Source organism: Bemisia tabaci, chromosome 10 (assembly GCF_918797505.1).
Source record: "Bemisia tabaci chromosome 10, PGI_BMITA_v3".
NCBI lineage: Eukaryota > Metazoa > Arthropoda > Insecta > Hemiptera > Aleyrodidae > Bemisia > Bemisia tabaci.
In genome coordinates, this window is record NC_092802.1 from 12,566,077 (window position 1) to 12,580,450 (window position 14,374).

General features: G+C 40.3%; 1 protein-coding gene and 1 long non-coding RNA gene across 4 annotated transcripts in view; one reads left to right on the top strand and one right to left on the bottom strand.

The window, feature by feature from the left end:
* The window catches only part of Hr3 (nuclear hormone receptor 3 ROR-beta), a 72,273-nt gene that overhangs the window by 47,318 nt on the left and 10,581 nt on the right, over nucleotides 1–14,374 (bottom strand). The gene's annotated exons all lie outside the window — the stretch shown is intronic.
* Nucleotides 9,419–14,374, top strand: part of LOC109044675 (uncharacterized) — a 56,309-nt gene continuing 51,353 nt past the window's right edge. The window contains exons 1-2 of the long non-coding RNA XR_011900667.1: nucleotides 9,419–10,415; nucleotides 11,089–11,978. This is a non-coding gene — a long non-coding RNA (uncharacterized lncRNA). The remainder of the gene's footprint in view (nucleotides 10,416–11,088; nucleotides 11,979–14,374) is intronic.

Genomic DNA, 14,374 nt, shown 5'->3' on the forward strand with positions numbered 1-14,374 from the left:
TTGTAGTTCCTAATAGCAAAATGAAGTCCAATTTTAATGGCAATGAATCAATGTTTCCAAAATTCGACCGAAACCACTCGCAGGAAAACGTACCCCACAATGAGAAAACCCGTAGGAAATTTTACCAGAAATATGGTCAAATCCCGAAACCATACCATTCTATCATGAGTCTACTTGATTTTTGACATATTGCTACTGTAGGGTAAAGATGGCCAGACATCTGTTGGAATTTAACATACTCTTAGTGAATATAATGAGAGTTACGGTTTTGCTACCATAAAGTCTGATGGTAATTACCATACTCATGTCACTGTCGCACTCAAACCATACTTTTATTTCTCAGTGCAGTCAATCGAATTTTGAAATTGAGATTTTCCTATTAGAGCGTGAAAGAGTGCTCCACATCACCGCATTTCTGGGTGAAAAATGCATTGAAATGACATAAAAAACCGGAGCTATGACTAGCTGAAGTTTTGAGGCATTCAAAAACGTAGTTTTAATAAATACCTTTGCATAGCTCTACTCTTCGTGCTTGAGTGAAAAAATGAAGCAATTACCTTACTTTTGGTGGATTTGCTTAGAGTTACAAAATTTTCTACCATAGTTTGTTCGTGATTACCACACTCATATCACTGTGCCTCAAATCATACTTTTATTCAGTGTATGACACTGATAAGCAAAATAATACAGTGAAATCCTCTTCTCCGTTATTTCGAACGTATAGCTTGCGCCTCGTAAGTAAAAGAATTAATTTAATGGTGATAAGAACGAAAGATCAACTTTCCCGCGTTTGAAAACTATCATCGTATGAATCGCACCCTTATAGTGGCCCCACCGTTGCGTAGCTGGGGCCTCGTGATAGTTTTGCATGGTGGAACTTTCCTTTACCGACCGAACGGAGGGGTATTTTTGTTAATCGTCCACTTTCGAATTCAAGTGTTTTCACTGACTCGTGAACTGAGAGGCAGTCTGCTTTGCGACAGGCTCCTCCAATAAGGAAATACTTTTGTTTGTAAAGTATTTCCTTTAGAATTTAAACGCCAGAGAAAAAAGAGAAAAATACTCAAGTTTGCTTCCATTCGAACAGCTAAAATTAAAACAAAAGACAAGAAGATCTTTCGAAATTTTACAAAAATTAAATAAATACATGTTTTCCTAAATTGTAAATTAGGAGAGATTTGAAAATGATAATTAAATCTTTTCAGGTTTTCTCTTTAGGGAACTCAAATTAAATTATCCGGCCACGAAGTAAAATAATTTCGAACCAGTTAAAACTAGTCTTGCAGTTACACCAGGGCACAACAGTAAAATTGGATTTATGTGTGCCAAAAGAACCTATGCTATGGGAAAATGTATGAAATATACAAGACGTATGTGCGTACAAATTGCGTGCACAGGGTATAGTTATGCTTTTTATATTATTAATTTTCACACAGTTATTTCAGCATAAGTGCGTTCAATTGTGAATACCCTGGAGAGAGCTAATAACGTAAGTTTTATATTCCGAATGTTTTTACGAAAAATGGTGAACAAATTATATAATATTTACGCAGCATGGTTGATGGATGCGCAATTTCTTACGTTGAGAAAAAAATTGAAGTTAACAGCTTGTTTACATAGAAAATAAATGTTCTGACGGCAAAATTTGAATATTGCAATGAATCGACAAAGGTATGCACTTGCGAAGGTCGATCGTCCATTCTCATTCGAGAGAATTCACGATGACTGCTGCGATGTAAGTTGAGCATTCAAAATGGAAAGGTAAGAAGTTGGAGCTTCCAGATTTGTGTTGCAAGCAGTCGTTATCGGGGAGATAACCTTGTGCTCCGAAAAGATAGTTCTTTCTCCGGCGACCACTTGACGTGCTCAAAGACACATCTCAAATAAAAGGATTAAAAAAAAAAAAAAAATTACAGGAGGCACTCGAGACTAAATCAACTTACGATTGATCACTTTCATTTCAGCCGATCTGCGTGCAAAGCAGACGTTACGGGAGTCAAGAAAAAAGTTTATTTTTTTCAACATAATAGAAAGAGCGCAGGGGTCAAAATGGGGGATAGGGGTGTGAAAGAGAGAAAAACATAAGCAACTTTTAATCATAAAACCTTTGAACAGGTATGTTCATGCAGGATTCGAAGATATATGCATAACGTTGTGAAATGATTCATGATGAACTAAGAAGAAGCTCAATCAGAGCTTTTCGACATTCTTTTAAATAAACCAACTAGGAATCCGCTTTAGTCAGGTATTTTTTTTTTTTTTTTTTTTTTTTTTTTTTTTTTTTTACTAGATTGCTGGTTTATTTTTAGATGGGTCAAGTTAACCCTCTGGCATCGTTTTACGAATTCGTATCAACGTGTTTTTAGGGTTTTAAAAATTGAATCTTTCTTCTGGGGATGATTTTTTTCATTAGGTTTTTTCGTAGTAAATTATTGCTAAGAATTTGAAATTTTGAAAAAAAAGAAAGAAAAATTGGTATTCTATGTTTTTTGTGAGAGCTACGAAATAGATTAGTATCTCCCAGAATCTGAGTTCCAAAATTAATTCAGGTCATAGAGGATTTTGATTTTATTGTCACCCATTACCTTTGAGGTCTTTGTAACTTTTTCAACACTGTTCCAGTGCAAGTGCGATGCGTTGGTAGACAGGAGGTGGAAGGGGGAAGATTTGAGATCCTACGAATTACGATCCATCAACAGTTGTCTACGAAGGGAAACTAGTATGTATTTGCGCAGTAGATAATTGTTAATCTCAGTGAGCTGAGTTTTTAGTGAGTATATGACTTTTCATGGTAATTTTACTGTGACAAGGCAAATTACACCAGTTTTCCTACGCAGAACCTAGTTGGAGAGAGACTGAAGTATTCAGTTACAATAAATTAACACCGTGAAGCTGACGATTTCGTTGTCCTTTCAAAGGATTTTTCAACTAAAATCCATGGCATTATTCTCCTTTTGCAAGTAAAAATAACGCAAAAACCGATAGAATAGTTAATGGGCGATAATTGTTGGATCAAGTGCGCACCGAAACTATTTGTTTCACGCATGTTCAAAATTTTCCCCGAGCTGAGTACAGTGAAAGGTATTTGCAGGGACAGACGTCAGTGTTGCGAAAGAGCACTCAGGCGATCAACCCTGAATCAGCTGGTAGAGCCGACAAAAACAATAAAAATAAAACCAGAAAGAGGGGGGGGGGGGGCAAAATCGCATGGAAAATCGCTAACGAGAGAGTCCTTCGCGTACGGCTTGTGAACAATTGATTTCGTACCGTTCCGAACCATACGCCACATTAATACCCTCCTCCCCCGCTTGTCCACCTTGCGATACTCCCGCGCCAAAATGAAACCACGTATGAACATTCGAATGTTGCCAGATTTCTTCAGTACAAAAGTTATTTTGGAAAAAAATTGTGGATATTTTTCATTGAAATGTTCAGATACTTTAGATCAGGGTGTCTGGTACTTCTTAATTTTGAAAAATCCTGATATTTTCCTGATTTTTCCTGATATTTTATAAAAAATTCCTGATTTTTCATTTTGAAAATTCCTGATATTTTCCTGACTTTTCAACAAAGACGGCGCGACGACTCCTGGCACGGTAGGCAAAAAGCAGTAAGACTTCTCCGCTGAGGAGATTCGCGTAGGAAAAATTACTGATAAAACGTGCGATTTTTCCGATTTTCCTGATCGGCCAAAATTCCTTATATTTTCCAGTTTTTCCTGATGCTAGACACTGTAGATTAAATTTCGAACAAAATTTCCTGAAAAATTGGAAGAAAAACATTCTCAACGTTCCCGATAGATCCGTATTTTATCCAAAGAAATTTGGCAACGTCTGAAGACTCAAACAGCGTTTTTCCTTGAGACGGCAGAACAGATTTACCACGTCTCACTGCTGCCTCTGAATACCTTTTCGATATACTATCGAAGGTGTGGTTCAAGAATCCTGCAACCCCGCAAATACATCGGGACAAACCATCAGCTTAAATATCGTTACAACTTGGGAAAATCGAAGAATTGAAACCCAGAATTCGGTGGGCGCTAAATATTATGCAAGTGTTTCTTTCACTTAGGTATCACTATTGACTATATCCTAGTCACAACGATTAAGAAGTGAAATATAAATTTGATATTCATTTTGGTACAGTTTGCGATGAATTTAGCGCAGAAAACAATTAAGAGACTGGAAAAATGCATTCCTCTGATTGCGATTATCCGTATTCACCATTCGGTTTTCATCCAATTTCTCCAAGAAAACTGGCTGACATTATCTTTTGAAATTGTCAACAGAGGGCTAGGGTTAATTTGAGTTTTACTTCCTGGATTAACCAAACTTTTGTGTTGAAATTGCTCTCTTTTTCGAGAGCGACAAATTTTCAGACTAGAAGTCCGTTAAGTGAGGGTATTCAGGTTAATTTACGCAAAATTTGGGGAATACCTAACGCGCTTACCAGATTTTAAACCACCACTCTTCAATTACACCGCACGAGATTCAAAGAAGGAAATTTGACAATTAAGGCGTCATCAGGCATCAGGTATTGTGACCTCGCTGGTTTGCTGGTTAATCACCGAACCGAGGTTGTTGGTCGACATTTCCCTCGAATGCGGGCGAAAATTTTCCATATCTTTCATGACATGAAACCGCTGAGGGCCAGCAACCCGATGATACTTCTACTTTGAAATTCTTCAATCACTAAAGCACGACATTATATACTGGAAAAAAAAAACACATTGGATCTAGATTCCAGACTCTTAAAAACATCGACGAGAAAAAATACTCTTGATTCAATCAGATTTAAGCTTAAATCAAGAACCAAGCCTCTTAATTTGAGCGGATTTCCTTTTGATTTAAGCTTAAATCTGATTGAATCAAGAGTCCTTTTTCCTGTCAATGTTTCCAAAAGTCTGGACTCTTGATCCAATGTGTTTTTTTTTTTCCAGTGCTCACTAAACCACGACATTATATTGAAAAACAAAGAAAACCTTTGAACGTAGGGTTTTAATATTTGTTGGTTGGTTTTCCATTGCGTTACATGGAACAAATCTTTGGGTTGCATTGACCAAATCCCTATTCGTGCTCTGTCCAGAAGCTCAATGTAGTAAGAGTAGAGTTGTTAAATGAGCCTTTACCGGACCTAAGTTTTCCAGGAAGATGTCTGGAATGAGAGCAGGAGGGTTCACGGAAGCATCCATGGCAGCGAACATGGCTTGCGGTTCAAAGTGCCGATAATTATGCGGTCCGCACTTGCAATTGTGTGCTCTTCATTAGGCGCTCCAAAGTTGTATCGAAAAGAGGAGAAATTGGAATGAGTATGGCAAGGAGAGCTCGTCCTGAATTAGAATGAAATAAAATTTCCATTGGACATAAATTCTGTAAAAGGACGTTAAGTTCTTGAATTGCTGATTAAGGATTTGTATTTGGCTTTCAGTTTTTAACGAGAGAAATTATGTGACGATTCAAGTGCAAAAGCTCAAATAACTCAATCCTCACTGGCAAAAAAACACATTGGATCTAGAGTCCAGACTCTTGAAAACATCGACAAGAAAAAGTACTCTTGATTCAATCGGACTTTTCGCTTGAATTTACCTTAAATCAAGAACCAAGCCTCTAAATTTAAGCGGATTTCGTTTTGATTCAAGTAAAAATCTCAGAGATTCTCAGATTGAATCAAGAGTATTTTTTCTTGTCAATGTTTTCAAGAGTGTGGACTCTAGATCCGATGTGTTTTTTTTCCAGTGCTCCCTTTATTTTTCTGAACCCAGTCAAAGTTGCATGTGATGATAATGTTTAACTTGAAAGCCGCCCGCCGTTTCAGAGACTGAATTCAGCTATTGACATTTTGACGGCTCGTTGAGGTATAGCCAATGGTGAGACGATTAGTGTCTGCAAAGCGCCTTCAATTCGGTAAGTATGCAACGCGGACATCCGTGGAGCTCGAATAGTTGCATCCAGGCGTTATAATGAAATTCGTTCGTTATCCGTCGCGTGCGACATTCAATGAGGCTTCGATTGTTTCTCATACACCTTAACTTGATTCCAGTGATGTCTATTGTGCCGATGAAGTAAACCAGGACTGGTTTTTATCGCCAAATTGTCAATTTCCATGATTTAAATGTATTACAGCGTTGCCGACCCTTGAAATCGCCAAAAAAATCAGGTAATAGAGCAAAATATGTAGAGTTTCCTTGAACTTATTTAAATTAGTTGTCTTTTATTTAAATATGAAGGCAAAAAGTCAATTTGGCCCCTAAAAAATCTTCAATGGCGCCTAAAAATCGGGCTTGATGCGCCATTTAGCTCCTAAAACTCAAAGGTGAGTTTCGAACACTGTTAACTAAACTTCGTGATGAACCTTGCCGCCCATTTAACTCAACGCTTCTCCGGGCTCATCTCTCAGTCTAGTTACGCCCTTATGTCAGTCAAGCGACGAATCGATATATCGGACAGCACGCCATGCCACTGGGCGGAATGATTCCATGGCAGCGTGTTCTTTGGAGCTCGTTGCGGCTGTGGCGGTGAACTGCAGTGGGTCGGCGAGCGAGAGAGCACGAGTTGGCTGCACATGAGGAGACGTAGACGGACGCAGATTGCGCGATCATAAACTTGACTCGACGCGATAATGGCGCGGCGCATCCGTCGTCGCGTCGTTGGTCTCCGCCGCGAGCTGCACCCATGACCACGCCGACAACGAGACGTGCTCGCCGTCCGTCATGTTGCCGCTTTTTCGCACCGCCGCCTGATTCTTCAAATTGATAGACAAAACAGTCGAAAAGAAAATCGAGTGATCGTATTGGAGTACAGGGTTGCCACGGTCAGGGAAAACCTGAAATGTCGGGGAAAATGACGAAAATGTCCAGGAAAACACCTTCATTTGCTTCCTAGAATGGATTTGAGGTTTCGAACAACAAATTTTGCCTGAAAACTTTTTTCAATCACGGCTTCTTGACCATCCGTCACATCTTCAATTGTCAGGGAATTTCGCCTAAATGTGTCAGGAAAATGTCAGGGAATTTTAATTTCAAAATTCTATGGCAACCCTGTGAGTACCTACCCATGTGAGAAGAGGAATACGGACAGGTCGAAAAATAGAGCTTAAAGGGCCAAAAGAGCAGCCAACCCTATAGCACATAAAGTGTCGATGCCAAATCCAGGGCTGGATTTACCTACTTGCCGCCCCCTTCTCATTCGTTTTGAAACTCCATAGAAACCATCAAGTGAACGTGCCAGCGGGGAAGGGGTGCATAAGACGCATTTACTCGTGTTGAACACATTTTTTGGAAAAGCCCTGTCAACACTACTAGCAAAAGCTCACGGAACTTTGCGCGAAAGTTAAGTTTCGTAAACCTATCTCTGTGTGGACAAGGCCTTCCATGTTTGGCGCAAAGCGTGAAGTATTCAGAAGGTCTTGTAGGCGCTATGCGTTTCACGCTGACCGCACTGTGTTTGGCGCAATGCGTGAAGTATTCATGCATTCTTGTAGGCGCTATCCGTTTCACGCTGACCGCAATGACCGCACTGTGTTCGGTGCAATGCGAGAAGTATTCGTGCAGTCTTGCAGGCGCTAATACACGTATGTGTTTCATGCCGATCGCCGAACCGAGGACTTTTCCTTTTCATCTCAAGTCTTCGTTATCATTTCTCTCTAAGTCGCGCCGTTCCAGGCCAAATTGCGTGTTTGGTTTCTCTCTTAACTCGACTAACTGAAGGTGCTGTCTCTTGTATCACTAAGAGACGACAAAATTAGAAATTACTACACTCTCAGTAAATGAGAGATTTTGTCGCCTTTTCTCGTTCGTAATTTTTTTTTGTCTAAATCTGATTTTTTTTATACCTACACTTAAAAAAATTGCAAATGTTTGCCGCCCCTTATATTTGCCGCCATGGGCCGCGGCCCATGTGGCCACCCCCTTAATCCGGCCCTGGCCAAATCAAGATGCACAACCGCGTCATGTGTGCATACCATGATTTTTTCCACATTGGTTTCATCCATCATTACTGTGAGCCACCAGTACAACTGTGTGTCTCTTCGGGTGATAAAACCACGGTTGACACTACCGCGGTGCATGACGTCATACGCCGGGGTTTTCGATTTGCGATATCTCCGTAAATTGTAAACGCGGAATCTATGCGTTTGGACAGAGCGTGTACATTGAAACGGCGTTGAATGACACGGTTGTGCATCACCAGCCGCACATGTTTTCTTGTCAAAATTCAAAAAGTAAAAATATTTTGAATGTGAAATTTTTGACTTCAAACAAACCTATTAGTCCACTTTTTCCTAGTGTCGTGCTAGCTACTACTAATTAGAAATAAAATATGTAGGCTTACAATGATCTAGATTCAAAAGATGACAGATTCAAACGCCGGCGACTGTTCTTCCTGCGGTCTGGAAACGTAGAAAATGTCGTTGCGTAATATCCGTTGTTAATGACAAAAACGGATCCAGTTGAAAATTATTAGGACGGTTAAATACGAGAGCTCTTTGGGATCTGTGCGTGTGTGCGTGTCAGAAAACATGTCGCGGAACGCCATTCCTTGCGTCCTGACAACCCTGGAAACAGGACTCTCTCCACAGTGCCCCTTAAGTAATGAGAGATAACTATTTTAACTCGGGGGTTGTGAAGCTGCATACTCGCCGTTTTGAAGGCGATTTAAGCACACGCGCCGGAAAGTGAGTATTCTCGGTTTCGGGAGTGTACAAATGCGTACTTCTATCATTCGAAGAACGCTTAGAGAAGGAAATTTTAGCGTATCGCGATGCTCTTATGATTTTACACCCTTTCTTTGACAATATTTAAACATCAAATTTAAGATAAATAAATAAATATTAATGCTAAAACCGTTACATGCCCAGACGAATTCCCACTAAAATCAAAGGGAATTTCCGGTCCATATTTTTCAAGAGGGTTTTTGCTCTTTTAAACAGCATTTCGATAGCAGCATATTCAGCATAATAAAATTTCAATTGATTGATAAGAAGCTTTACAAGATTTACATACAAGAATTACTAATTTCTGTCGATGAAATTTGGCTGAAATATACGATAAACCAAAACCACTCGTACATTTGACCAAATTTTGGCTCTCAGAACACTGGAAAAAAAAGTCTCGTGAATCTGAAGTCCAGACTCTTTAAAAACATTGACAAGAAAGAATACTCTTGATTCAATCGGACTTTCCGCTTGAATCAAAAAGAAATCCGGCTAAATCAACAGGCTCGGCTCCTCGATTCAAGAAAAAATCGAATTGAATCAAGAGTATTTTTTCTTGCCAACGTCATATAGAGTCTGGATTCCAGATCCAAGCTAATTTTATTTCCAGTGAATGATTGTATTCTGATTTTTTTCAGCTCGAAGCACGAAAGAGGGAAACACTTCCTCTCGATCTCCAAGAGCAAAAACAATATTCAAAAATTCCGAACTTGAAAATTTGGCATCGACGTTGGTCGTAACTTCTTCGACTGCAATTTCCCAAGTGGCGACCTTGAGACGCTCCCCACTCGCGAAACACGTCTCCCGGCGTTGCCAAATCCCACATAAATTCCGCCTAATCCACACCGCATCATACACGAAACGCGTCCAATTTCGCACCACCGACACCGCCTAGCCGTCGCGGCCAGGCGGGGGAACCTCCATTTTTAGCCGTCTCAGACACGTAAAATCGGCAACGCCGCACCGTAATGACGTCACAAGCTATTAAAAAATCCAACGCACGACATATAAATCCATCGGGCGACTCATCGGGCGATGAATCGTTGAGCTGGGCGGGCAAAAAAGCGACCGCGGAAGTGTCGGCTCGGCAACACCGGGCACCGAAGTCAAGGTCACGCCGCCAAGTTCTCAAAACCTAAAAGCGCGAGCAAGGCAGTCAGAGTCGGGAAGCTCGCGCAAATCCTTCTCGGAAATCGTCCCCCTCGAAATCCCCCCCAAATCCGCGGTTTTCGGTCCGGAGTGCGCGTGGTGAACTTGGAACGGGCGGAACAGCGGCGCGCGGACCCGGGAATTGGGTCGCCATATTGGGCCCGACGGAGATGAGCACTTGTTAATGTAGGTTAGTGTTCGCGGCTTCGGATGTTTGGAGTGCGGTTTTTTCGGCCACTGGTTCAAGTTCAACTACTCGTGTCGGGCCGAAATGGCGCAGTTCCGACGCCAGGCTCCGCGGGATTCTCGCGGATTCCCTCGGGAAAATTGTGCAAATTTGTGGTGGACGTGCGAGCTGGGATTGGTTGATTTTAGTTATATTTTCTGTATGTTGGAGTTTATGGCCAACGTGCGTTAAAAATTCAGCATATAGCTGAAAATCTCGATACAGAGGAAAAAAAGCTCATACGAGCACAATTGGATCAGTGAGAACGAAAACACACCAACTCCGTAACTCGAAAATGCTCAATTTTCATTAAAGGCAGTCAATTGAATCAGTGAGAACAAAAACACACCAATTCCATAGCTCGAAAATGCTCAATTTTCATTAAAGGCAGTCAATTGAATCAGTGAGAACGAAAACACACCAACTCCATAACTCGAAAATGCTCAATTTTCATTAAAGGCAGTCAATTGAATCGGTGAGAACGAAAACACACCAACCCCATAACTCGAAAATGCTCAATTTTCATTAAAGGCAGTCAATTGAATCAGTGACAACGAAAACACACCAAGACCAACTCGGTAACTCGAAAATGCTCAATTTCCACTAAAGACAGTTAATTCACTCAAAGGTCATTGTAGTTAGAGCATCTGTTCCAACTTGGACCTTTAAAGTGTCCATAAGTGCTTGTCTGTTGGCAGCAAAAATATTTTTCTTAAACTAACTTCTTCACATACTATGCAGTTTTGTGCGTGTCCTGATTATTTTCATTTGTTCAAGTTGGTGTGTTTTCGTTCTCACTGATTCAATTTTCATTAAGGTCATTGAGTTAGCGCATCTGTTCTAGCTTTTACCTTTGAAGTGCCCTTAAGTGCTTGTCCTTCGGCACCAAAAACATTTTTCTAAGGCTAACTTTTTCACCCACTGTGCAGTTTTGTGTGTGTCTTGATTTTCATTTCTTTGAGTTGGTGTGTTTTCGTTCCCACTGATTCAATCTTCCCTCAAAGAGATATATGCTGTTAAAAAACTGCAACATACTGTCTTGCGATCCGTGCGTCCACCGCAATCAGTTTGTGTTAAATTTTCTGGCTAAGCTGGGCGATTTGTTCGAAATTGGAAGTATTTAAAGCGATCTCGCAACTTCCCTCAAAATATGTAAAATTTTATGAAAAATTATCCCAGATAACATCTAAATTTAAAATTGTATGGAGATTATAGTGAAATGCGTGCTGGAAATAGTTCAGATAGGATTCATTCATTTTAAATAAGTATTTAAAGCGAACTCGCGACTTTCCTCAAAATATGTAAAATTTTGTACAACATTATCCCTGCTAACATCTAAACTTGAAATTGTATGGAGATTATGGTGAAAGTACGTGCTAGAAATAGTTCATTCAGTTGAGTTTTTGCATTTCCCGGCGTAAGTAGGCAATTTATTCTAAACTGGAAGCATTGCAAGTGAACTTGCGACTTTCCTTACAATATCTCAAATTCCTTCAAAAATCATCCCATGCTAACATTCAATCTTAAAATTTTATGGAGATAATGGTGAAAATGTGCGCTGGAAAAAGTTGGATTCGCTGGATTCAGTTGAGTTTTTACATACTCCGGCGTAAGTAGGCAATTTACTCTAAATTGGAGGCATTTAAAGCGAAATTGCGCCCTTCCTTACCATTTTGTACAAAAATTATCCCTGATAACATAGTGTGATCATACTGGCTAACATCCGTGATTAACAAAAATTTAATAATATTTTAGCGGTTAAAATGCTCCTTGTTGGAGAGTGTTACGTGATATTTCTTTCGATCTCGGGAAATATGTTGTGAAGTGATTCTATGTGAAGAATTTGTGATTTAGTTGCAGATTTTCTACAGATCATTTGCTAGTATTTAAAGGGGTAAGTTGAATAGATATTTTACACTTAAATGGAATTGGTAACCTGTAAGTAAAGTTCATTTGCTCCTTTATATGAATGGTTCCCTGCTGCCACTTCAACATTATATAAACTGGATCTTTTGCAATAAGGAACTACTATTTCTGGCTCATTTTAGAAAAAACATGTATGGCATCGGTTTCCCTATGCAGTAAGGTTCTTTTGCAGAAGAGCCAGAGATAGTAGTTCCTTATTGCAAAATATAATCTAACTGTGCCGTAAGTTTTGTTAATCATATGACATTTTAAGAAAAAAAGAACTCCGTAAACTATGGTGCAATATTTAAAAGATTGCATTCTTTCCATTTTTCTGTAGAAAAACCTGCTCAGCAATATATTTCAGGAAATCCAGCTCGAAATATAGCAAAACTTCACGAAAAATTTGAGCAATATTCAATTAGAACTTTCATTGAAAAATAAAAGCTTAATTCAATTCAATCTAGTTCGTTCCCTTTACTCATGGCTATTGATCGGCTCTAATTCCACACATGTAAAGCAAGTGAGCAAAAATGACCACAAATCGCTGCTAAAATTGATTCTTGCTTTCAAAGACGCTTGTACAGCTCAATGTGTCTTTGTATTTTTTTAAACTTCTGTGATGGTAGATCACAAAATTTCCAGGAAAGTGTAGGCCGAAACTGAGTTGGGGCAGGGAGGTTGCTTCCCATTGGTCAGACGTGACGTCAAACCGAATCGAACGGCGGGAACGAAGCTTTAGCGGATTTTCTGGTTCAAGTTCAAGTTTATCTTGCGCGCGCATTCAAGCCGGGCACCGCGCCTCAAGTGTGCTTCACGAATAAAGTGCGTGACATTGAAACGGATATCACAATAGGCATCTCCCGCGATTGCAGCGAGAGTTCATGACGTCGTCATCGCTTCGCCCAAAAGAAGTCGGTGATGCCGCCGACCAGTTTTCTTGCGACAAATTTTCTCTTCACAGCAGTGTTCGAAACTCACAGGTGCCAACACGCCAAAGAGATCGGCCGTGGCGCCAAAAAAATGAGGATTCTGCGCCAATTTGGCCCCGAAAAATTGCCCCCCTCCCCTTGAAAAAAGTTAAATTCTTCTGTCGAGCGATTTTTTAAATTTCGACGCACGACACCGGATTCTAACTTTTCACTAAATACGCCGTGATTAATAGGCAAAAAGTCAATTTGGCTCCTAAAAAAATCTTCAATAGCCCCTAAAAATCGAGCTTGATGGGGCCACACGGCTTCTGAAACTCAAAAGTTACTTTCGAACACTGCTTCACAGTGAGATCCCACGAACAAATAAAATTATTGGCTTTTGGAAACCTTTAGGGTGGCATAGCAGGACTATGGGACCGCGTTTAACAGAAAATAACCAAGACAAATCAGCTATTACCGAATTTAAATGGGAAATGAAATTTTTTACGCGTAATTAAGATGCTGCACGTGTGAGGAATTTGCGATTTGACTGTTAGTTCTTATGTAACAGTTCGCGAGAAACACGATGGTGCTACTGGTTTTCTCTAAAATTAACTTCCAAGCTCAAAAAAAGCTCTTAAGTTGAGGGCAAAATGGAGGGGATATCCTACGTTATCCTGAAAGTCCACCTCTACATCAAAACAAACTCTCCATGCAAAGATAGGGAGCAAATACATTGACAGGGCTGCCACTTTATTTGGGAACTCCAAAACTGAAAACACTGCAACACTGCTAATGTATTTGCTCCCTATGTTTGCATGGAGACTTTGTCTTGATGTAAAGGTGGACTCTCAGGATGACGTGGGATATCCCCTCCATTTTGGCCTGAGCTTTTTTTGAGCTTGGGAGTTGATTTCAGAGAAAACCAGTGGCACCATCGTGTTTCTCGCGAACTTTTGCATGAGAATCAATGGTCAAATCGCAAATTCCTCGCACATGCAACATCTCCATTTTCCCGGGCAGGTACAGCTGGAGGAAGAAAATTCATTTATACAAATATCATTTCCTTTCGGATGCCTCGATCGACAGATCACAAGAGAGGAAAAATTGAACGAGGGAACCTAGTTCTTACGTCAAAGGTAACCGGTGAGCAAATCATCGACTCCGGACGAGGACTCGTTGAGTTTCCGCGGACAGCGTGACGTCACACGTCACACTGCGCGAGTGTCGGGCCGCGGTTTTGCCGATAGTTTTCTCGTTCACTGGTTCAAGTTCACCGGGACTGGGTCAAGAGAATGAAATTCAACACGCCCATTACTATGACAAACCAGCTGGGCCGGTCGCAAATCCGAGAAGAAATATTTCCTCGTTGCTCTGTGGCAAACGTGGGCTCCTTACAGCGATCAAGATGGAAAAACATTTTTCAAAGATTCTTTGAAAAAAAACAACGATTCAAATGTTCGTTTTAGGGAAA